The following is a 25,639-nucleotide window of genomic DNA, read 5'->3' as shown; positions in this document are numbered from 1 at the left end:
ATCAGTGTTTTATAGTTTTCTATGTATAGGTCTTTTGTTTCTTTAGGTAGATATACCCCTAAGTATTTTATTATCCCAGAATGCAAGGATTCTTTAATATCCACAAATCAATCAATGTAATACACCACATTAACAAATTGAAAGATAAAAACCATATGATTATCTCAATAGATGCAGAGAAAGCCTTTGACAAAATTCAACACTCATTTATGATTAAAACTCTCCAGAAAGCAGGAATAGAAGGAACATACCTCAACATAATAAAAGCTATATATGAGAAACCCACAGCAAGCATTACCCTCAATGGTGAAAAATTGAAAGCATTTCCCCTGAAATCAGGAACAAGACAAGGGTGTCTACTCTCACCACTACTATCAACATAGTTTTGGAAGTTTTGGCCACAGCAATCAGAGCAGAAAAAGAAGTAAAAGGAATCCAGATAGGAAAAGAAGTGGAACTCTCGCTGTTTGCAGATGACATGATCCTCTACATAGAAAACCCTAAAAACTCTACCAGAAAATTACTAGAGCTAATCAATGAATATAGTAAAGTTGCAGGATATAAAATTAACACACAGAAATCCCTTGCATTCCTATATACTAACAATGAAAAAACAGAAAGAGAAATTAAGGAAACAGACCTAAACTTTTAACCCCTATGAAAGCAGAAGAGGGCCTGAGAAAGGTGAGGAACTAGAATTGAGGATTCTTCCTAAAATAGGGATCTTGGAATGACTCCTTCTACTGAAAAACCAAGCCTGCACTGTGAGTTGTCATGGAAATAAAATTTAGAGTGAGGGCTTGTTTTAATTCCTTACCTTAGGAATTGTCAAATATGCCTCTGTATTGCTGAAATCTATGGATGTTCAGAAACACACACATACAATTTGTTAGGGATCATTGCAAAGGCCTATGGTAGTGGTGCACCGATAGAAAAATCAGTTGCTTCTAAAACTGTCTCATTAACAAAGGTCATAAGGCAACTATACACCATGAGGAAAAGCTAGTAGACAAAATAGGTGGAAGGGCTATAAAGAGTGAAGCTAATGGAATCATATAAAATATTATAAAACAAAATGTTTATTATTACTGAAGATAATAAATAGCAGAGAGCATTAAAATTAAATGATAAAAAAGGAAATGTTAATAATTAAATTAAGATGTCAAAGAACAATTTTGACAAGTTAAGACTTTGCTGATGTAAGTATCTGTGACTTTGAGAAGGGAGTGGGGATAGTGCCCAGATGAAGAACAGAGAAATAAACAATGATTAAAAGACTTGAAGATTAAAAGACCTGGCAGGCCTGTGGTTAAGACTGCACTTCCAATGCAGGGGTTGTGTGTTCGCTCCCTGGTTGGATTCCAGATGCTGGGAGATGCGGTAAATGAAACAAAACAAAATACAAATAAGGGACATCTGTAAAAGGGTGAAAAAAAAAACAATCAGAATACAATAACCTGTAAAAATATCCCTCAAAAAATAAAAGTGAATAAAGACAATAAAAAGATAAAGCTTCAAAAAACATAAAAAAAATCAGAAGACTTAAAGCTAACACCTAAAAGAATATCCCGAGGAAGAGAGCATGAAGGGAAAACCAGATTTAAATCTATATGGATAAGAATATTTGGAATCAATGAAAGATTTGTTTCTTTAGAATGGAGAAACATAGCAAGACTTGAACATAGTAAAGCCATTCAATGGTGTCACAGAAAGTACTAAACCAAATATATATATATCTTTAAAACTACCAAAGAGAAAGAATGATTAGCCATTAAAAAAAAAGCAAAAACAAAAACAAACTAACACATAGACCTACAATCCTCATCCTTTTTAGATACGTATATAAAATAATTGAATAACAAAGTCTGAAAGCAAAAATCTCAAGGGTGCCTGTAAGGAAGAGAAAAGTTACACCAGGCAAATCCTAATCAAAAAGCAAGTTGTTACAGCAATGTTGCTATTAGAAACAAAGAGGTCAAATAAAAATTAGGTGAACAATTTGCCAGAAAGTTATAGCAATCCTAAATTCTATTCTAGCAACATAACCAAAATATGTAAAATGATCGTTAACTGGAAGATAGAATATGCAAATTCATCATTGTATTGGATAAGATTAAGGGCTTCCTTTTCAGCTCAGATGGTTAAGAATCTTCCTGCAATGCAGGAGGCCCAGGTTCAATCCCTGGGTCAAGAAGATCTGCTGGAGTAGGAAATGACAACCACTGCAGTATTTTTGCCTGGAGAATTCCATAGATAGAGAAGCCTGGAGGACTACAGTCCGTGGGGTCACAAAGTTAGACATGAATGAGCGACACCAAAAGAGGATTTAAAAACACATTTTTCAGAACTGATAGATCAATTAGACGAGGATTTAATAAAGACAAGAAATATTTGGAAAAAACCTTAATCAGCTTAGCTTAATGGGCACACATACACACACTGAGCTCATTAGAACATTAGGGAAACTTAAATAACGCATATTATTTTCAAGGAAGCATAGCACATTTCTGAAATTAACTGTATTCTATCTTACAAAGGAAGTACTAAATAATGATGACCCCAGTTTCTATAATAAAATGTACTAACATTAGACATCAGTAAGAAAATACAAATACATTTGAAAATTAAAAAATATTAAGCAATAGGAAATAAAACTCAGAAAAATAATAATTATAATGTAGTTAGAAGTGAGTGACATTGAACTACCTTTTCAGAATGTAAAACAGCAAATAGCAGTACTTACAGGGAAATATATCAGTTAAATCCATATGCTTGAAAAATAGGTTGAAAATTATCTTTAAGAATTTAGAAAAAGAACACAGCTAAGCTCAAAGTAGGAAAAAGGAAAGAATAAAAATTATATACTTAAGCAATGAAGTGGGAAACAAGGAACCCAAACTGATATCAGAGACTAACAAAATAACCAACATCTTACCCATACTGATTCATTACAGCAAAAAGAAGGTATAGAAACAACAGTAGGAATGATAGATACAGTGTATAGATACATAACACTATGGACATATACAATAAATTAGAAATCTTAGATGATGTGGAAAATTTTGAGAGAAAAAATTTACACTAAGTGACTAAAAAAAATAAAGGAAACCTTAATTAGCCTATTATCTTAGGCTGTCCTCAAAAAAAAAAATAGACTGAATGACTTATAAATAACATAAAATTTATGACATAATCACCTCTCAAATATTCCATCTCCAAATACCATCACTTTTGGAATAAAAGTTAGTATATGAATTGGGGGTGGTGGTACATAAACACTCAGTTTGTGACATCTATCAACTCTGTTTTCTTTCGAAATAAAGTATGAGTCCCATCTCACACTGAGACATAATAAGATAGATTAATGACCTATGTATGGAAAGCAGCATTTAAATGATAGAAGAAAATACAGAGAATAATTTTTTTAAGAAAATACAGAGAATATTTTTAAGATAATAGTTGTTAAAGTAATTAAACAAGAAAGTCATTAGACTGAGATGGCTCTAACACTCTGGTAGCCTATGTAGGTAAACTAAAACCTAAGCTAGAGTCAGTTCACTGGAATCTGAGACAGTGAAATTTAAGAGCAACTATTACAAACAGCCAATAACTCTCTCCTAAATAAGACAACTGCATCAGCTATAGTCAGTGAAATAATTTCCTGCTTTGTTTCCTTGCTTTCTCTATAAAAACCTCTTCCCTAGCTTTTATTGGTTAAGCACTCCTAATCAGCTCCTTAGAGGAGGGCAAGGCAACCCACACCGATATTCTTGACTGGAGAATCCCCGTGGACTGAGGAGCCTGGCGGTGTGTTCAGGATATAAGTCTGATAATGCTGGATTTCAATGAGACCATCTTTTAGGGAAGCATATGAGTATGGTGTTGGCTTAGAAAAATTAAGGTTACAGCAATAGACCAGGGAGGAAGTGAGGGGAGTCCTCTGTGCACCAGATTGTTCTATGTGCTTTGTATCATCTCATCTCCACCTCCAGAAGTCGGTGAGAGAATGAGGCTCAGAGAAGCTAGAAACAGGGCGTCAGTAGAGCTTTTTGGCCACAAAGCTAGTGTACTTTGCTTTTCAGCATCATTTTGGAAATAGGTGTTATTATTCTTACGTATCAGTTGAAGAAATTAACGTCTGGGAGTGTAGATAACATCAGTAAATGCCTGACATCTAACCTAGGACTTTCTTTTTATATTTCAAATAGTCTCAAAACTATGGTCTTTAATATTTACTTTTATTTTAGAGACACAGTGAGAGGGAGAGAGAGAGAGAGGGAGGGAGGGAGGGAGGGAGGAGAGAAGGAAAAAGGATATTTGCATCTTCTGATTTTGAATTTTTATAACATTTAGTACATTAACATTTTTTTTTGTTAGAAGAGTTACTAAAATATTACTCTGTTTTTCCTATACACAAAATTTTAACTAGGAAATGCAAATCAAAATCCCAAGATATCACCTCTTGCCAGTCAGAATGGCTACTATCAAAAAGGCAAGGAATAACAAATCAACATTTGGATGTGATTTGTAAGAGGATGTGGAGAAGAGAATACTTGTGCACTGTTGGCATAAATGTATATCAATGCTGTCATTATGTAAAACAGTATGGAAATTCCTCAAAAAAATAAGAACAGAATTACCATATGATTCAGCTATTCCAGTTCTAGATATTTATCTGAAGAACCCCAAACTACTACTTTGAAAAGATGTATACTTCTCCTGGATCATCGAAAAAGCAAGAGAATTCCAGAAAAACATCTATTTCTGCTTTATTGACTATGCCAAAGCCTTTGACTGTGTGGATCACAATAAACTGGAAAATTCTGGAAGAGATGGGAATACCAGACCACCTGACCTGCCTCTTGAGAAATCTTGTATGCAGGTCAGGAAGCAACTGTTAGAACTGGACGTGGAACAGCAGACTGGTTCCAAATAGGAAAAGGATTAGGTGAAGGCTGTATATTGTCGCCCTGCTTATTGAACTTACATGCAGAGTACATCATGAGAAACACTGGGCTGGATGAAGCACAAGCTGGAATCAAGATTGCCGGGAGAAATATCAATTACCTCAGATATGCAGATGACACCACCCTTATGGCAGAAAGTGAAGAAGAACTAAAGAGCGTCTTGATGAAAGTGAAATAGGAGAGTGAAAAAGTTGGCTTAAAGATCAACATTCAGAAAACTAAGATCATGGCATCTGGTCCCATCACTTCATGGCAAATAGATGGGGAAACAGTGGAAACAGTGGCTGACTTTATTTTTCTGGGCTCCAAAATCACTGCAGATGGTGATTGCAGCCATGAAATTAAAGACACATACTCCTTGGAAGGAAAGTTATGGCCAACCTAGAGAGCATATCAAAAAGCAGAGACATTACTTTGTCAACAAAGGTCTGTCTAGTCAAGGCTATGGTTTTCCAGTAGTCAAGTATAGATGTGAGAGTTGGACTTTATAAAGAAAGCTGAGCACTGAAGAATTGATGCTTTTGAACTGTGGTGTTGGAGAAGACTCTTGAGAGTCCCTTGGACTGCAAGGAGATCCAACCAGTCCATCCTAAAGGAAATCAGTCCTAGGTGTTCATTGGAAGGACTGATGTTGAAGCTGAAACTCTAATACTTTGGCCACCTGATGCGAAGAGCTGACTCATTTGAAAAGACCTGATGCTGGGGAAGATTGAGGGCAGGAGGAGAAGGGGAGGACAGAGGATGAGATAGTTGGATGGCATCACTGACTCAATGGACATGAGTTTGGGTAAACTCCAGGAGTTGGTGATGTTCAGGGAGGCCTGGTGTGCTGCAGTTCATGGGATCGCAGAGAGTTGGACATGACTGAGCGAATGAACTGAACTGAACAATGCAACCCTATGTTCATCACAGCATTATTTACAATAGCTGATATGAAAGCAACCTAAATGCCCATCAACGGATTAATGGATAAAGAGAATATGTTATATAATACAATGAAATACTATTCAGCCATAAAAAGATGAAATTTTGCCTTTTGTGACAACATGAATGGACTTTGAAGGTATTATGCTAAGTGAAATTAAGTCAGATGAAGAAGGATAAATACTATATTTCACTCATATGCCAAATATTAAAAAGTAAACAAATTGAACTGAGAGAAAACAAACACACAGATATAGAAAATAGAGTAGTGATTACAAGAGCAGAAGCGGGTAAGGGGAGAGTGATTGGTTAAAGAGCCTCAATAACATAGCGGTGGATAGAACCCAGACTTTTGGTGATGAGCACGCTGTAGTGTCTAATGAAGTTGAAACATAATGCCACACACCTGAAACTTCTGTTATCAACGCACTCAATAATAAAACACACACAGACACACACTCAGCAGTTAGGGGTACTATACTATGTCTCATTGTTTGGGCCCCTTCATCAGATAATCAGTTATGTGTTATTTTCATTTTACTGTAGAATCAAGGCCCACAGCTCCTCAGAGAATCAATTACTCATATTTTTTCTTCTAGATCTGTATTTTTTTGAATTTGAAAAGTCTGCAACTGTGGTTCAGGATGATTTCTTCCCTCAAACTGTTTTCTTTGGATAGCAAACAGATGAACCAGAATGCCTTTGGATACTTTGCTGAATCTGTAGTTCCTAAATGCCACTCCTGTCCGCAACAGAGCCTGTTCAACAATAGACCAGCTCATCTGGCTGTTTTTCTACTAGCTAATTCTTATCTTTAATGAGATAATACATTGAGAACAACATTTCTCTGGGTTTGTAGTGTAGCTGAGAATCACGTTCCCACAATTTTATATTTTGACTGGCTGGCTTCAGGGTGAAATTGGATTAAAAAGCTATGGAAAACTGGGTGGTTTCTGTCTAACACAGTCTTAGGAGAAAATATTCAATTTCTCCCAAGACTGCAACATGTTCCTTTTTATGTGGTGATTTCTTCCTTGTTATAAATTCTGAGTTTGATTTGAATGCCTCTGCACATTGTTTTTCTGTTGCTTAAAATCTTTGCACTTTGAAATACATGTATTTAGGAGAGAGAGAGTAGACTATGTCAAGTAGGAGTTTTTTAATCATAAACTTCCTAAATGATTTCAAAATCATTTTGCCTTTTTCATTGTACATAAACAATGACTTATCTCTTGATCTCTTAATACTGGACACCATAAGACCTAGTCTTGATATTCAAATGTTCTACTTATCTATTTTCCGCATGATCAGTTTCCAATGAACTTTCCCACAATGGATTTATATAACAAACTTAAATGTCTTAAGCTTTGGATTTCCTTTAATCAATATTCATTTTCCTTGCTTTATGTTTTATTTATGACGCACCTGCAAGTACTAGCATGGGCTACTGTTTTCTACTGTATGATTTTACATTTCTTACTGCAAACTTCTCTGTGCAAATTAGAATTGTTGGAAGTATAAGTACTTACAAAAATGAGTTAAAATGTTTAGTATAAGAAAGAAAATTCTCAGATTTTAAATTAACAGATGTGGCATATTTGCAATACCTAAAATAATTGTGTGTTACTGTGAATGTAACCAGAAAAGCATTACAACTTATTCTTAAGTGGATGCCTTGAGGAATCACCCGCTGTGGTGAAGTTGGCTTTGTGCCTTGTAGCATGGAGGCTTGTTTGTTTGTTTGTTTTCACCTCTGTAACAAAATCCTGATTTTAGTTGACATGTAATCATCTGAAATGAAAGCCTACTTATTCCAGCTTCACATGCATGCTAGATATAGCATATAAACCAATTATTCCACAAAATATAGGGTAATATTTTTGGTGGGACACTCTCCAAAGGAGGAAATATCCCCCTTCTTTGCTCCCTTTTCCCTACTATAGCTTGAAATGCAAATGTGATAGCTGGAGCTCTGGCAGGCGTCGTGGACCACGAGGCAAGAATAAGTTGGCTTATCACCATGTTGAAATGTACCCAGACTATGCCAGCATTGGATTATCCGGAGATATGAAGTTCATCTTCTTTAAGCTAGTCATTTAAATTTTCAAGCTGTGAACACAAACCTAGTCCTAAAAAACAAACAAACAAAAAAACCTCCTTACAATAATAATTAATGATAATTATAATATTATGTATAAATGGCAACCCACTCCAGTATTCCTGCCTGGGAAGTCCCATGGACAGAAGAGACTAGCATGCTACAGTCCATGGGGTTGCAAAAGAGTTGGACACCACTTAGCAACTAAACAATGTTAATAATAAGTAACACTAATTCAATTTGTAACTGTCAGACTATGTGTCTGACAGTTGACTTTACACTAATTAATTTGAGCTTCTAAGAAACCTTGTAAGATAGATAATTTTATCATTTCCTTTTTAATAGATGAGAAAACTGAAGTTCAGTAGATTGAAGTAGCAGGCAGAAGAGCGAGGCTCTGTGTATATGCGATCTGACTCTAGAGCACTGGTTCCTACCATTAGGCCATGTATCACCCTTAGAAAATCTACTTGTCACTTAGTAGTCAACAGCAATGTTTCTCATGCACATCACGTCATGCTATGGTCTCCTGTTAGCCTCATGACCCCTGAGATACCTAGACATACATACAAATTGAAGAAGATAGACATGTATTGATTAACTATTTTCCAGCACTGTGATAGACATACATTCTCATTTAATTTTAATTATTATTCTGTGAGGTAGCCTCATAAAGCAGGAAAATTCAGTACAGTGTGTAGAGACAGTGGCTGAGCCTAGAACACCCACTTACTAGGTTTGTGACCTTATCCAAATTAGATTTCTGGACCTCAGTTTCTTAATATGTGTAAATGGGGGGATATTAATGCCTTTATCATAGGTTTCTAGAAATTAAAATAGTTAATCTTTGTAAAGTGCTTAGAATAGAGCCTGGCATAAAGTAGTCACTTGATGCAATTTAGCTATTAGAATATCTTTTATATGATAGATAGTGAACTTGAGGCCTGGATTAGACAGTGAACCAGCTATGGTGGACCCTTTTCTATAAACAGATTCTGAGATAGTGGTTCAGGTGCAAAAAGGATATTGGAGAATTCTCACAGCAACAGCACCGTGGAGGAGTAAGGAGGGCAGGTGTGGGCTGACAGAGGTGTTAACTTGTGATGCTAATGCAATTCTGCCATAGGTCTCAGCTGATGCCATAGGAAGCTCTGAGCTGGGTGGGCCCTTCAGTGTTGTTGCTAACTGAGATGGTATCTAGGGCTTCATACCTGTGCTTTGACCCATCATTGTATGTGAAAGACTCCAATCACAGAGGATGTAGAGGATGAAATAGTTTCTTTTGGTCAAGGGTGATTTCCAGGGAGGTCTCATCTGAGAACCTGCAGGAGACCACCATTTGTACTAACAGTGCCCAGCTCATTGGTAGGGGGAAGTGATTGCATCCGGGCAAACAAACTGTGCCAAATATAGCAGCACAAAGTCCCAAAGTCATAAATGACAGACCTGGGTACAAGATCAGGTCTGTGTAACTTGTGCAACGCCTCTCTATTGCTGTTGTTGTTTAGTCACTGAGCTGTGTACAACTCTTTGCGACCCCATGGACTGTAGCCTGCCAGGCTCCTCTATCCATGGAATTCTCCAGGCAAGAATACTAGCATGGGTTGCCATTTCCTTCTCCAGGGGACCTTCCTGACACAGGGATCAAACCAGAGTCCCCTGTGTCTCCTACGTTTTCTGCCTTGCAGGCGGATTCTACTGAGCCACCTGGGAAGCCCCTCTGTAATGTGTTACAAACCCTCTCATACAGTTTACAAAGAAGAACATTGAGAAGTAAACAGAATGACCCTGCTGGGAACCTGTGCAAAATAGCCTTCTGAGAATATAACCGAACAGCAGAAGAAATTGATAGAATTTATGGCATTGTGTGACATTAATCATCATTTTCTCTTTTTTTCCAGATGGAGATTCAGTTTTAGACTGTGTTCCCTTGAGGCAGAGGTATAAAGGAAGGTCTATAAGAAAAGCTACTGAGATGAATAGGAAATTAGTTAATTATTTATGTAACTTCTGACATTGTTTTACATTTTGCTATTTTCTAAGCCAGCGCTTAATTATCTGTACTATAAATTGAGTATAGGAAGACATCCTCATTAGTACAGTGGTGAGTATCCCTGCCTGTCATGCAGAAGACCTGCATTCTGTTCCCTGATGGGGAGGCAACAATCCATGCTTTCACTGCCAAGGAAATCCTTGGTAAGTGAACACGCCTTTGAGGCTTCCCTTGTGGCTCAGTAGTAAAGAATCTATCTGCCAGTACAGCAGATATGGGTTCAATCCCTGGGTCTGGAAGATACCTTGGAGAAGGAAATGGCAACCCACTCCAGTATTCTTGCCTGGGACATCCTATGCACAGAGGAGCCTGGAGGTCTGTCTTAGCTGAGAATATTGACAGGCTGTGTATCATGTACAGATTTCTGAATCCTGGCCCATCCTGATTCTGATACCCTCTGTCACAGTTTCAGAAGAGCCCAGTATCTCCAGCTGCATGACAGCCTACACTCATCAGTTCAGTTCAGTTCAGTCGCTCAGTTGTGTCCAACTCTTTGCGAAACCATGGACTGCAGGACGCCAGGCTTCCCTGTCCATCACCAACTCCCAGAGCTTGCTCAAACTCATGTCCATTGAGTCAGTGATAGCATCCAACCATCTCATACTTTGTCATCTCCTTCTCCTCCTGCCTTCAATCTTTCCCAGCATCAGTGTCTTTTCCAATGAGTCAGTTCTTCGCATCAGGGGCCAAACGATTGAAGTTTCAGCTTCAGCATTAGTCCTTCCAAAGAATATTCAGGACTTATTTCCTTAAGATTGACTGGCTTGATCTTGCAGTCCAAGGGACTCTCAACAGTCTTTTCCAACACCACAGTTCAAAAGTGTCAATTCTCTGGTGCTCAGCTTTCTTTACGGGTCCAACTCTCACATCCATACATGACTACTGGAAAATCCATAGCTTTGACTAGACAGACATTTGTCAGCAAAGTAATGTCTCTGCTTTTTAATATGCTGTCTAGGTTGGTCATAGCTTTTCTTCCAAAGAGCAAGCATCTTTTAATTTCACGGCTGCAGTCACCATCTGCCTATGCTCCTCCCTATCTCCATCCTTGGGAAACCAGAACCAGCACTTTTCTTATATACTTCAGTCCACGCAGTTGTCTTCATCCTGTTCCCACATGGAGTTTCACCTTGATCATCATCTAGCACCCTCTCATACTGCACTTGCCTGAGCCTTGCTGGAGCTTGTTCTGAACCACCTCGATCCCCTCTTCAGGATCAAACTAGACAACTATAAGCATTTCCCTTAGCCCTGTGCTGAAGTAAGGTCGGAATTTTAAAAGGAATGATTGTACTTTGGATCTACTTCTAGCTTCCTCTTGTCATTTTCAGCCCTACTTTATGCTCTCTCCATCATGCCTCAGATCAGAGTGTCTCCCTTTCACTACAGAAGCTAGTTGCATGACTCAAGATGAGATCACTGCTAAGATACTTGGGCCATTTTTGTTTCGTCTGGGCTGTGGTACTGTGGCATTGTGAACTATACAAAGGTGGAAAGTGGTAAGACACTAAGATGCTGGTGGGGAGGTCCAATATTAGATTATTTTTTATTAGAAATGCTAGATGTTAATATAGTGCTGGACAAAGGATTCCTGGACTGTGAAGTTGGCAACAGCTAGCCACACCCCCACACTTTTTAGTGTAAAAGAAGCCTGAGTTCTAACTCTGATAAGATTTTACTTTGGGACATTAGTCCACCATTGCCTCAGGTGGCTGTTTTACTGAATAAAGTTGCTATTTCTTGGCCCAGCAACTCATCTCTCAATGTGTTGTCCTGTCATGAAGCAAAGCTGTAAAATCTTGGACTTAGTAACAACATGTCTTGGTTATCTGGTAAGTATAATTTAATTATGGTTAGAATCAACTTTCATTCTCCAGTGTATCTCAGTTTGAATGATAAATTAGATGGTCACTGACTTTTGAGGGACTTTTCTATAATCCCATTCAATGAACATTTCATGAATACATCTACTGTAGAGCTCTATCTTTGAGGATGCCTTCTTTTTCCTGGGTTCTGTTTTAGGCATTTTAAAAGTTTGCTCATTTTGTGGTGCTTCTAATACAACTTTTCAAGTGAAACTGAGATATAGAGCACACACTATTTGTCTCTGACACGCAGGACTTCATTACAAGTATTATATTCTAGATAACCTCCTTCCTTTGGAGAATGAGAGAGAGAAGGAAGTTGGTTTCTGTGGTTCTGGTTTCACTCTATTTCCCACTATGGATTCATTACATTGCATGACAGCTCCATTTCCAGTACTTGGAGTTCCAAACTCCAAAATGATGCCTGACTAAAAAGGTATTCATTAGAAAAAGGTAAAAGTGGCTTCAAAAGATGTTTCCTCCTTGCAAAATATGTTTGTTAATTGTTTTTTTTTGTGTGTGTGTGTGTTTGTTAATTGTGAAGCAAACATGTTGAGCATAGCATAGATACATAATTTGTATGTCTACTAAAACATGATAGAGATTAATAAGTGCTAACAGGTTGATGCTTCATACCCCTTTGGTGAGTTGGAGCTTTTTATAATATATAGCTTTTATTCTTACAGGAAATCCATATATTTAATTTCCATTCCTGTTTCAGGAGTACAATAAATAGGTAATGATGTTTAAGAAAGTTTGTGTTAGTTACTCAGTTGTGTCCAATGTGACACCATGGACACCATGGACTGGGGCCTGCCAGGCTCTTCTGTCCATGGGATTCTCCAGGCAAGAATACTGGGGTGGGTTGCCATTTCCTTCTCCAAGTTAAGAAAATAGACATTTTGAAATTCATGGAATTCAGAATTTGGAATAAAATGTGTTATATGCCAAATCTTATGACTTACAGGAAACTAAAATAACAGTGAGGTCTGCTGGGAGGGAAGAAAAAGACAAGTTTTTCCAGATCTTTGAATATCTTTTAATTTCTTATTTATTCTGCACGCAAATTCCCCACTCCCAAACTCCAAAAATACCTGTTTGCTATATGGTGATATTAGTGCCTAGTTTGAACCCCAGATCAATATAAAAAATAGTTTTTCAGAGCTAACTAAACAAAACTTTTTCTAGTATTATCCTATCTGATTCTGTTTCTCTTTCTGTCTTCATTCTCATCTGGTAAATTTGGCTGTGGATCTCATGAGTGCTGACTATTTCATGAGTTATCTGGCTCTCACAGCATCATTATTTCCACACCCAGCTGAGAATCCTGAGAAATCGGCCTCACTTTGACCCTCTGGGCTCTAAACTCAGCCAAACTTTTAGAGTCAAAAATAAAGAGGAGTCTGGACAAAATTAGGTAGGAAATATCATTTGATTTGTAACTTGGGGGAAGATCATCTAGTTCTTAAGCCAGATAAACTCCAGAAATGCTGAGAACTGCCACTGTACTCAGTCCTCTGAAATGTAGCCATTTGAAAGTTTGGGGAAGGAATGCATGGAAAGTATTTCAGATGCATAGCCTACATCTGTGCTTTTCAATATGGTAGCCAACCACCACATGTGTCTATTTAAATTTAATGAATAAAATTAAATAAAATTAAAAAATAATCTCCTTAGTTGCATGAGTTGCATTTCAAGGTTCAGTAACCACATGTGATTAGCAGCCAAAGCATCTTTGTTATTGCAGGAAGTTCTGTGGGTAGTACTGATTTTTATGATGTCCAACTAAAATGTGTAGTAAAGTTTACATTATATTTAGCGTGACTCTAACATGTTTACTTGGAAAAGAGAATAACACAAAGGGATGTGACTAATGAGGTGGTAATCTGAGAAAAGAACAGTCTTTGGTGTGAAAAAAGGCAAGTGAAACTGCATGGTAAGAAGAGAAAGTTTTGTGGCTACTACTACCTCGGTTCATACTAGGAAAGCTTTGCCTCACTTCTTCCTATAAATTCGACAATTATCTAATCCCAAGATTCATGAAAAGTCATACATTTTCAATTTATTTCAGAAAAATTTAAAATTACAAAATACTAAAGCTTCATGACTTAGAGAAGTTTTCATTTATATAGTCTACCCGGGAAGCCTGTGGACTAAATAATTATTACAGTTAAACAAAAATATGTTACTTAAAGTTACTAGTCTATTTTTTTACACCAAAATAGACAAATCCCTAAAAAGCCAAAAGTTCATAACCTGATTTCTGTCTCCTTTTTTTTTTAAATGTGTAACTCTGGCAATTTATCTTTCCTCAGTTATTATCACCACACCAAAACTTTTAATAACTCCTACTTAAAGGAATTTTATGAGAATAAGTATTAAGACAAATGTGGCTGACAATTTATTCTAGATATTACTATTCTAAAACTAATTCCTATGATACTATGAACATAATCCATGTGAAAGAATTAGTTGCTCAGTTGTGCTTGACTTTTTGTGACCCCTTGACTGTAGCCCACCAGGCTCCTCTGTCCATAGGATTCTCCAGGCAAGGATACAGGAGTAGGTAGTCATTCCCTTCTCCAGGATAATGCATTAACAAATCCTTATTAATTAAAAGAAACTGAAAGTTAAAAACCACATAGCTTAGTTGAGATGAAGTCAATGTTTCATTTATATTCTTAATAACCCATATACCTTAAATAATAGTGATTGAAATCATGTAGGTATAACTAAAATCTCTTTTCAAAAACTTGTCATAAAGTTTAAAAAGTGAATTCTGAATTATATTGAATTTAAACACATTTTTAAATTAAATAACTGACTTTAAACAAATATCTAATAAGCTCCTGTATGTTAGGTATTGGTGATAGAGTAGAGGGGAAGGGAGGCCAGATCTCTGCCTGCATAGACCTTGAGACTTACATTCTAAAGATGGAAGCAGTTGATAAACATATAAATTCAATAGTAATATGTGTGACAAGATCTGAAAATAATATGATAGAAAATAAGTTGACGGCATGAAAACAGCAGTGCATAGAGTAGTCAGAGAAATCTTGTTGGTTGATAAGATTTCAAGATGGAGGAAGCTAGTGTGAGATACTTTAGGAATTTTAGGCTTGCTGATTTTAAAGTATGCCTATTAACAACGTTATCCAAATGTCATTATGTCTAGAAGATGGAAAGGAAACAAACAACAAAGATAGGTGACACTAGAGGACAAAAACCTAATGGCTTTTATTTTGTTCATTCAATAACTATATATTGAGTGCTTATTCTTGACTGGAGAATCCCACGGACAGAGGAGCCTGGCAGGGTCCATGGGCTCGCAAAGAGTCAGACATGACTGAAGCAACTTAGTATCAACAGCATCAGTGTTTAATACTGTAAGACAGCAGTTAGAAACACAATTCTGGATAAAACAATCTTTTTAGTTGCCTCTGAGAGCAGCTTTTGAGCAGGATGGGAGAGTGTGGTTCAGTGATGAATATCATCTTTGGAGAAAAAAGCAGTCAGATGTTAAAAACAAACAAACACAAAAATAGCAAAAGTGAGAGAAGAGAGGTCTTAAAATTATATGACTCTCAAAAACCTTCATTTTGGTTAGAAATTCCAGCTTTATCACCTGCCCACCCCCAAACTCTGTGATTGATAGTTATATTTACAGCTTGAGGATAAAAAATGAAGAGTCTTCTCTTTAATTAGGTGTTTGCAAAAGTTATGAATGGTCAGTGAAACATGAGATAGGGTCAGAGCCTGATTTTGTTTTCGTTTATCATTCCTCCACCTGCTTTTTAAAGGCTACAGTTTGTTTCCCACTAATTGTCTCTGGCATGGAGTTGGCAAGCTTATCTGCCAGACTTTCTCTATTGTGGTCTAGGTCAGCTTCACCCCATGGGAGAAAAGCAGGATCTGGTTCATTGAATCAAAGACCTAAGAAAATCACTGAGAAAGTTTTCCTATAATCTTGGAGTTTATTTTGTAAACACATTCTCTTTAATCACAGCTTCCAAGCTATTCTGTCTGGCTTCAAAGTACTTCTACTGGCCCCAAGACACATTTTTGGTTCATAGGCAAGGAATGGCCTGTCAAAAGCAACCATCATTACCATTCACCACTCTTGTTAGTCTTTTTTAAAAGCCCAGAAACCTACAGCAAATTCTCTGAATAATAACTAGAAATATCTTTCAAGATGAATTAATCTAATCAATAAATTGATTTCAAGATTTTTCTTTAAAAAGCAGTTGGGGACAGGACTCAGTACTTTAAAGAAGGATGGAGAATGAAGAGGCCATCTTCCTTTTTAAAGAATCTTCAATTTCTCAAATTAAATATAAAAGCCAAGGAGATCAGAGATTGAGTGATGACTCTTAGTGTGTGACTGCTAACTCATTTCAGGTGTGTCTGACTCTTTGTGACCCTATGGACTGTAGCCCACCATGTTCCTCTGTCTATGGAATTCTCCAGACAAGAATACTGGAGTGGGTTGTCATGCCCTATGGGATCTTCCCAACCCAAGAATCAAACCTGTTTCTCTTACGTTTCCTGTATTTGCAGGTGGGTTCTTTACCTCTAGTGCCATTTGGGAAGCCCAACTCAGTACTCATGGCCAAATGAAGTGTTTCCATCATCCTTGGAAGATGCAGCACCAGATGATTTTATATCTATTGGACTGATTCAGTAGAAATGTCTTTTAATTAAAATCACAAACAATGTGAAATAAAATGTCCATAGTGATAGCAGCAACCTATTCCAATATATACTATTTTGAGTGCCAAATATTTTTCTAAGCTCTTCACGTATGCTAATATATATATATACACACACACACACACACATATATTTATATAATCCTCATATATAGGATTGGAGAAGGAAATGGCAACCCACTCCAAGTACTCTTGCCTCGAAAATCCCCATGTATGGTGGAGCCTGGTAGGCTACAGTCCATGGGGTCACAAAGAGTCAGACACAACTGAGCGACTTCACTTTCACTTTTCACTTTCATGCATTGGAGAAGGAAATGGCAACCCACTCCAGTGTTCTTGCCTGGAGAATCCCAGGGACGGGGGAGCCTGGTGGGCTTCCATCTATGGGGTCTCACAGAGTTGAACATGACTGAAGTGACTTAGCAGCAGCATCATATTTAGGATGTATATTAATATCTAATAATGATATAATATATAAAATATACATTATATATAATATAAATATATTAATAATATTTATTAATATATACAATCCTCATATAACCCTTATTATAGATATTCTTACCATGACTCCTCATTTCCTTGAAGGGGAAACTAAGGCAAAAACAACTTAAGTAACACATGAAAGATTGACACTGGATGGATGAGTAGTGGAGTACAAATTTAACTCTGCTTTTTGGGCACTGGCAACCACACTCTTAGTATTAAGCATAGTTGTTTTTCATAAAGGAGTGTTGAAAAATTATGGAACAGTCACTACTTGTTTAAACATGTGTTCATTCATTATGTCATGCCGTTTGTTCTGTCAGTAATTGGCTAAAAGTCTAATATTTCTATAGAGGTCTCAGTATATACCCCTTGACTAAAAGAAACAAAAACTGTGGCAAAGACCTATTTAGGTGAAAGTTGCAATGATTGTCACAATTTTCTGCATGATGTAGTTAACAAGTGGAAATTACTAGAGTAGCTTCCAAATAAGCAGACAGAAAGGGCTATGCTTTACATAGTGGTTATCTCCTGAACACTTAGCAAGGTTCTTGTGAGGTAAATATACGTTTCCTAAAGAAAGATACAATGCCAATTTGAAACACCCTGAGAATTAATGATCTTGGTAAAAGTAGTACATATATATATATGAAAAGTGAAAGTGTCAGTTGCTCAGTTGTGTCCAACTCTTTGTGACCCCAAGGACTGTAGCCTGCCAGGCTCCTCTGTCCATATGATTCTCCAGCAAAAATACTGGAGTTGATTGCCATTTCCTTCTCCAGGGGATCTTCCTGAACCAGGGATTGAACTCGGGGTTACTGCATTGCAGGCAGATTCTTTACTATCTGAGCCACCAAGGAAGCCTGTATATGTGGTTGGAATTTGAGACATTTTATGGACTAAATGTGCACTTCTCCAATTTTAAATGTTGAAGACCTAACCACCAGCATGCTGGTATTAGGAGGTGGGGCCTTTGGGAAGTAATTAAATTGAAATGAGGTCAAGAGGATGGAGCCCCTATCATGAAATTAGCGACTTTATAAGAAGAGGAAGAGATACCAGAGCTTTCTCTCTGTTATATAAGGACACAGTGAGAAGGCGGCTGTCTCCAAGCCAGGAAGAGGGCCTTGCTGGGAACCTAACTGGACAGCACCTTGACCTTGGACATCTCAGCCTCTAGAACTATGAGAAATATATAACTGCTGTTTAAACCATCCAGGCTATGGTATTTTGTTATGGCAGCCCTAGCAGACTAAGAACTCATGGACTCTAAGGGAGTCATTAATCTGTAAGGACAGAAATTCATTGGCATCATCATGATGGGGTGAAACTAGAGAACAAAGCCAAGTGTATGAGCTTATTGTGGCTGTTCTAACAAGGGACCACAAGTAGGTGGTTTAAAACAAGAAAACTTTATTCTCATGGTTCTGGAGACTGGAAGTCCACTGTCACAGTGCTGGCAGACCCGCATTCCCTTTGGGGTCTCTAAGGGAGAATTCATTCCTTGCCTCTTCCAATTTCTGGTGGTTGTTGGCATTCCTTGACTTGTGACCGCATTGCTCAAATCTCTCTTTTGTGGTCACATTGCCTCCTCCCTTTCAGTATGTGTCTTCTTTTATGTCTGACTTAAATTTCCCTTTGCCTTTTTCTTCTTTTAAGGATATTGTAATTTGATTTAGGACCACCCAGATAAACCAAAATGATCTCTTTATCTCAAGATCTTTGATGCAAAGACCCTTTTTCTTTTTCCAAATAACATCACATTCACTGGGGTTACAGGGATTAGGATACAGATATATCTGTTTATGGGACCACAACTCAACTCACTACACCAAATAATGTCAAGAATAACCAGGGGAGATCTTCTTTGGGCTTGTTCTCTTTGTGAAGCTGTTGGCACTTATAAACCCCCTTCATCTTAACCACAACTCAAGAAAAATGTTAAAACTGTGAACAAGTACTTGTTTTATCTGAACATGTACACGTAGCACTGGAATGAGTATATCTGATTTGTTGGAGTTAGTAAGTTCCTAAATTGCAAAACTATATGCTTAATTTTGCATACAGATAGGTCAACTTTCTCTGTTAGTCTTACAATAATTCCATTCTAGGCTTGGTGAATAAATAAATTAAGGTCACAGCCCTTGAATTAATTACTGCCTTAAGTGAGAATGCAGTAACAGATCAATTCAGGTGAATGTGCTCAGGATTTGACATTCTACAGCATTTTCTATTTCTGCCCCCTAAGTAATTGTTGACTTAGATTGAGTTCTTGTCTTCATCAATTTTGCATCATCAGTGTCTGTCATAGACTTGGAAGTATTTGGTGGTGTGAGCTGTGAAGGCAAATTAGTTGTGTGAATGATTGAATGGTTGCTATGGTGATGATGTTTTTTTTTTAACTTTTTTTTATTATTATATTGGAGTAGCTGATTAATAATGTGATAGTTACAGGTGGACAGCAATGGGACTCAGCCATGCATATACATGTATCTATTCTCCCACAATGATGCTTTTATCTGGAGTCAGTAACTGGTCAATCCACCTATTCGGAACACAACTTAGAATAAAGATTTAATTTTAAAATAGTCTCCCAGCATTCAAGTTAGATACTATATCTGAGTATATATATTCTTATTTGCCTAATTCCCCATAAATAGCAAGCCTCAACTTCCATTAATTCCTACCTTCAGCATCTCATTCATCCATTCATCCATTGACAAATGCATAGGCTGTTAAAAAAAAAAAAAGATTGGATTTAAATATTTTGCCTATTGTGAATAAAGCTCCAGTTAACATGAAAATACAGCCACCACTTTGCTATCCTACTTTAATTTCCTGTGTGTATATATATCCAGAAGTGGGGTTGTTGAATCATTAGTATTGTTGTCTGAAGAATCCCCTGGACAGAAGAGACTGGCAGGCTATGGTCCATAGGGTTCAAAGAATTGGACACAACTGAAGCGACTTAGCACGTATGCTTGGTAATTTTATTCTTAATTTTTCATTTCCCGCAATATCTATACCCATTTTCATTCCCATCCGCAGTGCTCAAAGATTACCTTTTTTCCAACTCCTTGCCAGCACTTGTTAACTTTTTTTTTTTTTAATGATGGCCATTCTAACAGGTGTGAGATAATCTCATAGATTTGATTTGTATTTCCTTGATTATTAGTAATGTGAGCACCTTTTAATGTAGCTGTTGGTTATTTTATGTCTTCTAGTTATTTTTGTTTGTGTGTGATTCTAATAACTCTGACTTTACAGTTTTCTGAATAAATTTGAGAGCAAATTATGAGGGGACACATGGAGAACAAAACAAAATCATAAACAAGCTTGACAGAAAAATTATTCAAATGAAGATTTATACTTTACATAACATTCACTGATTTGGTTGTTTCATGAGGATCACATTTTTTTAAATGTTTTACTTGCCTGTCTGTATACCTAATTATTTGATAAATTCCTCTCATGAAGGTTTGGCAGACAGACCCTGAAAAGTACATGTGGACTGACCGTTGAAATCACAGATGTATTTTTTTAATCTAAAATAGTGTGAGATAACTAGTATTATACATATCCATCAGTGATAGCAGCTCACATTTATTGAACATCATTTAATAGTTCATTCTTGTTGGAGTCATGTTTTAAGTGAATCAGATGTTGTTAGTACTTCTATTATATAGAGGGTAAGAGAGACCCAGGAAAGGTACACAATTTTTCTGAGGTCACACAGCTAGGGAATGAAGGAAAAGGGTTTCTACAGGAGTGTCAGGAAAGACACATTTTTCCCGTTATTCATCTCTTTGTATACGCCATCTCTGGTAGTACCACGGATTCTTTGTTCCCCCATTGTTGCAGGTACTAAGATGTCTTTGCTCCTCATCTTAATGTCAATATATAAGAATTCTTATCTGCTCTGATCATCTGCTGCCCCATTCATTTTGTCATTGCTTTCTCTTGCACGTCTTCATTTATTTTTACTTTGGATAATTTGCACTTCTTCTTGTCAGGGAGATACTTCTTCCTTTTCTGATCAAGGTAGCTGGTGAGTTTACACAGCAATTACATTGATTCCTGTGTATTGTGGGGAAAAGATGTTGCAGTGATAAAAATGACAGGGCATTGGAGACTTTGGGAAACCACAGTCAGAAACAGAGATGTTTCTATTATCTCAGTTTTTGGACAGATGTATTTGGGAAGTTGAAAGGGCATCAAATTTTAAGTTGGCAAGCCCAGATTCCAGATCTGACTCCCTCCAATGTAGTCTCTGTTGTTGTGGACAAGCCCCTTTATCTCTCTAAGCCTCAGACCCTTACTAACAGATATTAACAATAATATAAACTCAAGTAACTATTTAGAGAGTGTAAGTGAAAAGCATTAAAATATTATAAAATTACAAAGGAGCATCGGTCATTTTTTTCTATCCCAAGCATGACTTTGAATTAATAAATCCTGTCTCTGATTGAAGTTTCTTCTTGTAGCAGAGTCAGCTCTTGACTGAAGCTGATGAGTCATAGAGGAAAGCTGACAACATCAGAGAGTGAGCTGACCATCTCCAGGTAAGGCAAATTTCCATCAGCTAAGGTATAAGTATTCAAACCCAATTAACATTCCAAAGAGTGGTCCTGGCCTCTATATTGCACTGTGTTGTTATTACTTCAACCTTTAGTTGCTTAATTCCACATATTCACAGATGCCCTTGAAGGAAAGATGTTACCCAGACTGTTTTAATTCTTAGCTTCTAAAAGAAACATCAATTCTCTTTGCTCTTTCAAAACAGTTGATTGACTTGTATCCCTAAAATTCCTCCCTGAATTTATGCCATTTACAGATTGATGCTATTGGTTCAACTATTTATTGGATCACATCTACTCCACCTAATTTTTGAAATAGATTTGAGGCAGCCAATATATACTTTGGGGGAAACAGAAGCAAAACAGTATCTAATAACCACCTCTGAGCATTATGCTGTTATAACCCCAGCTTATTAATCTTTAGGACAGAAAACAAAACCCACCTTATTAATTGCCCTGCCAAGATGAAAAGGTGGAATGAAATACACTGTATGACATTGCTGTCAGCTTGACTAAATATTTTGATGAATGAACTTATTGTGTTTTCACCCTGAGGCTTTTTAAAGTTAAGGGCATATTGGAAAAAAAAAAGTGAAGGAAAAAAGTACTCTTGTGAATGCAGTTACCTCCCCACTGGTGGTGGAAGCAGACTGTCACAAAGGTCACCCTTACTGAGAGATGTGAGTCAGCCCTAGCTTGGGTACAGCCAGTCTGTGTCCTGAGGCTAAGTGATCTGCAATTCTGGGACCTTCCTGCTGCTTATTCTTCTAGAGAAATTTGTTACATACAATCGTATCAGAGGACCTCTTGCTTCTGAATACCTTTGAGAGCTTTCAGAAGATTAACATCCTCTGTCTTAGGGACTCTTCTTTCTTCCCTCCCTCTCCCCTTCCTTTTCTTCTTTCCTAAAAGGAAAAATAAGAAAGTGACATGTATTATGATTACCATCTAGCATTCCTACTTTATTTAGGGTAGCCAAGCTTTATAATCTCAAGTTTCTAGAATGACAGAAAATAATTTATATGCAAAGAAACTGTTTTATTTATATGACAGCAAAATAATTTTCCTTGGGGAGGTTGGACACAATAAACGAGAACAAAGTGAACTTAATTACTGCGAATATTTAACATGGAGTTAGAATGACAGATTCTGGAAAACTTGAGCTGCAGACATATTTTATTTGAGTTTATGGGGTTTTATTAATGAGAACCAGAAACTGAAAATTTAGAGATTGAATGTTTGAATCAAGCAGATATTTCAGCTTCTCATGAAAATATTAAAAAAGGTAGCCTAGGGCCTACATTCTTGCATGAATACTAATTGCTCCATACCCAAATTTAACTATAGTCTGTGATACTCACAGTACATAAACATAAGACCTTAGTCACAGTCATTTACTGACTGATGATATATGCATCAGCATTTTTGATCCTCATATAGTCTGTTGTGTGGACAACAAATGTGTTTCCATATTGCTGGAGTTTTTTCCTAAGGGACTTTTATCTCTTGTAGTTAGCCATAAGAAAATGAAAGGCAGAAATTTCCTTTCCCAGTACTTGGCACAGGTGACTAACGTACCATCATCACTAATTAAGCAGGGTGGTTGGATTGTTAGAAACCAAAATTCATTTCATAATCGATGGACTTACTTGGTTTTCCTCGGTAATGCTCAGAGAATAACATATACATTAAACTATGATGTTGATTGGTGGTTTGTGCCTCACATCTGTTGGAGATGTTCACTTGTGAGTTCTGTGACTTCAACATTAATAAATCTTCATGTTGAAATCTTAAAAAACATCTAGAGCTTTGACATGATATCATGAAATGCTTTATTACCAGGATTTTTACAGTTCAGTTCAATTAGCCACCAAATCAAATCCTAAGGTTCAAAACAGTTTTTCAATGACTGGATTAGAGGATGGACTCCTGTCCATGCAAGACAGGTTACATATTCTCTATATAAATGCATTTCAGTTTTTTTTTTTTTTTTTTTTACATTCATCATTATCTTTTGTTCTCTTCAGATTCTCAGAGGTCATAACACGTCTTGTCCATAGTTTCTTCTAACTAAATTCCCTGCAATTTGTCCTCAATGATCCCAAGTTACCATGATACTTCTGGAACCCATAATAATGCCTTTTCTATCAGTCCCAAATTTTCTAGTGATCACTGCATTCTTTTGTTTTTGTATAATTGTTATTTATGCTTTACTCCAATCTTAGGTGTATTGTGTAATGGGTTTTGTGGTTTGTTGTTTTAGTTGCTGAGTCAACTCTGATTCTTTGTGCCTTCATGGACTGTAGCCCACCAGGCACCTCTGTCCTTGGGATTTCCCAGGCAAGAATACCTGAGTGGGTTGCCATTTCCTTCTCCAGAGAATCTCCCCGATACAGGGACTGAACCTGCCTCTCCTGCATTGACAAGCAAGTTCTTTACCACTAATCTAGGGAAGCCCAGTGAGTTTTGTAATTACCACTTAAACCAACATAACAAGCATTTCCTTCAGCACAGAAATTTCCCTTTTCCTGCTGCCCACCCACCAAAATTCACTTACAATCACTTGTGTTTAAGCTTTAAAAAGTGGGGTTGAAAGTCTTCTCTGGTGGTCCTGTAGTTAAGAATCTGCCCTGTAGTGCAGAGGACACTGGTTTGATCCCTGGCCCAAGATAATCCCACATGCCATGGGGGAACAGGCCCACGTGCCACAACTGCCAAGCCTATGTGCTGCAACTACTGAAGCCTGCACGCCCTAGAACCCACTCTGCAACAAGAGAAGCTGCTGCAATGAGAAACTCACACACTGCAGCCAGAGAGTACCCTCCCCCACTCGCTGCAACTAGAGAAAGCTCACCTGCGTCAAGAAGACCCAACGAGCCAAAAATAAATTTAAAAAGCAGTTTGGTTGACATACATTAAATCACATATACTTATCATGCATAATTTGATCACTTTTAACATATGCATGCTAACAAAAAAATATGTATAAAAATTTTATGGTCACCACAATCAAGAGTAGATAGTAGCAGAGAACTCATTAGCTCAGAGTATGTGTGGTTTTGCAATACTCATTGGCCAAAAAAGTGTAGTACAAATATTAGAATATAATAATACAAATAAAAATGTTTAATATATATGGTCCTGAGAACTTTCAATGACTGAAAACTTTGATAGTACACTCATATGTGAACATGAACATATATATGCACATATGTAGATACACAAACACACATACACATATATGAATGTATGTATAAAACTGTAGTATGATGGGATACATGCATTTTTTAAGAGTTTTTAAAGACATAACAAAGCAAAGTAGCTTACAACAGCATTAAAACGGTATAGTTCAGTTCAGTTCAATTCAGTTGTTCAGTTGTGTCCGACTCTTTGCCACCCCATGGACTGCAGCACACCAGACCTCCCTGTCCATCACCAACTCCCAGAGTCCACCCAAACCCATGTTCATTGAGTAGGTGATGCCATCCAACCATCTCATCCTCTGTCATCCCTTTCTCCTCCTGCCCTCAATCATTCCCAGCATCAGGGTGTTTTCCAATAAGTCAGCTCTTTGCATCAGGTGGACAAAGTATTGGAGTTCCAGCTTCAGCATCAGTCCTTTCAATGAACACCCAAGACTGATCTTTAGGATGGACTGGTTGGATCTCCTCGCAGTCCAAGGGGCTCTCAAGAATCTTCTCCAATACTACAGTTCAAAAGCATCAATTCCTCTGTGCTCAGCATTCTTTATAGTCCAACTTTCACATCCATACACGACTACTGGAAAAACCATAACCTTGACTAGACAGAACTTTGTTGACAAAGTAATGTCTCTGCTTTTTAATATGCTGTCTAGGTTGGTCATAACTTTCCTTCCAAGGAGTATGCACCTTTTAATTTCATGGCTGCAGTCACCATCTGCAATGATTTTGGACCCCAAAAACAAAGTCAGCCACTGTT

The sequence above is a fragment of the Cervus canadensis genome, chromosome 24 (genome assembly GCF_019320065.1).
Source record: "Cervus canadensis isolate Bull #8, Minnesota chromosome 24, ASM1932006v1, whole genome shotgun sequence".
In the NCBI taxonomy this organism is placed as follows: domain Eukaryota; kingdom Metazoa; phylum Chordata; class Mammalia; order Artiodactyla; family Cervidae; genus Cervus; species Cervus canadensis.
Note: the sequence above shows the minus strand (reverse complement) of the source record.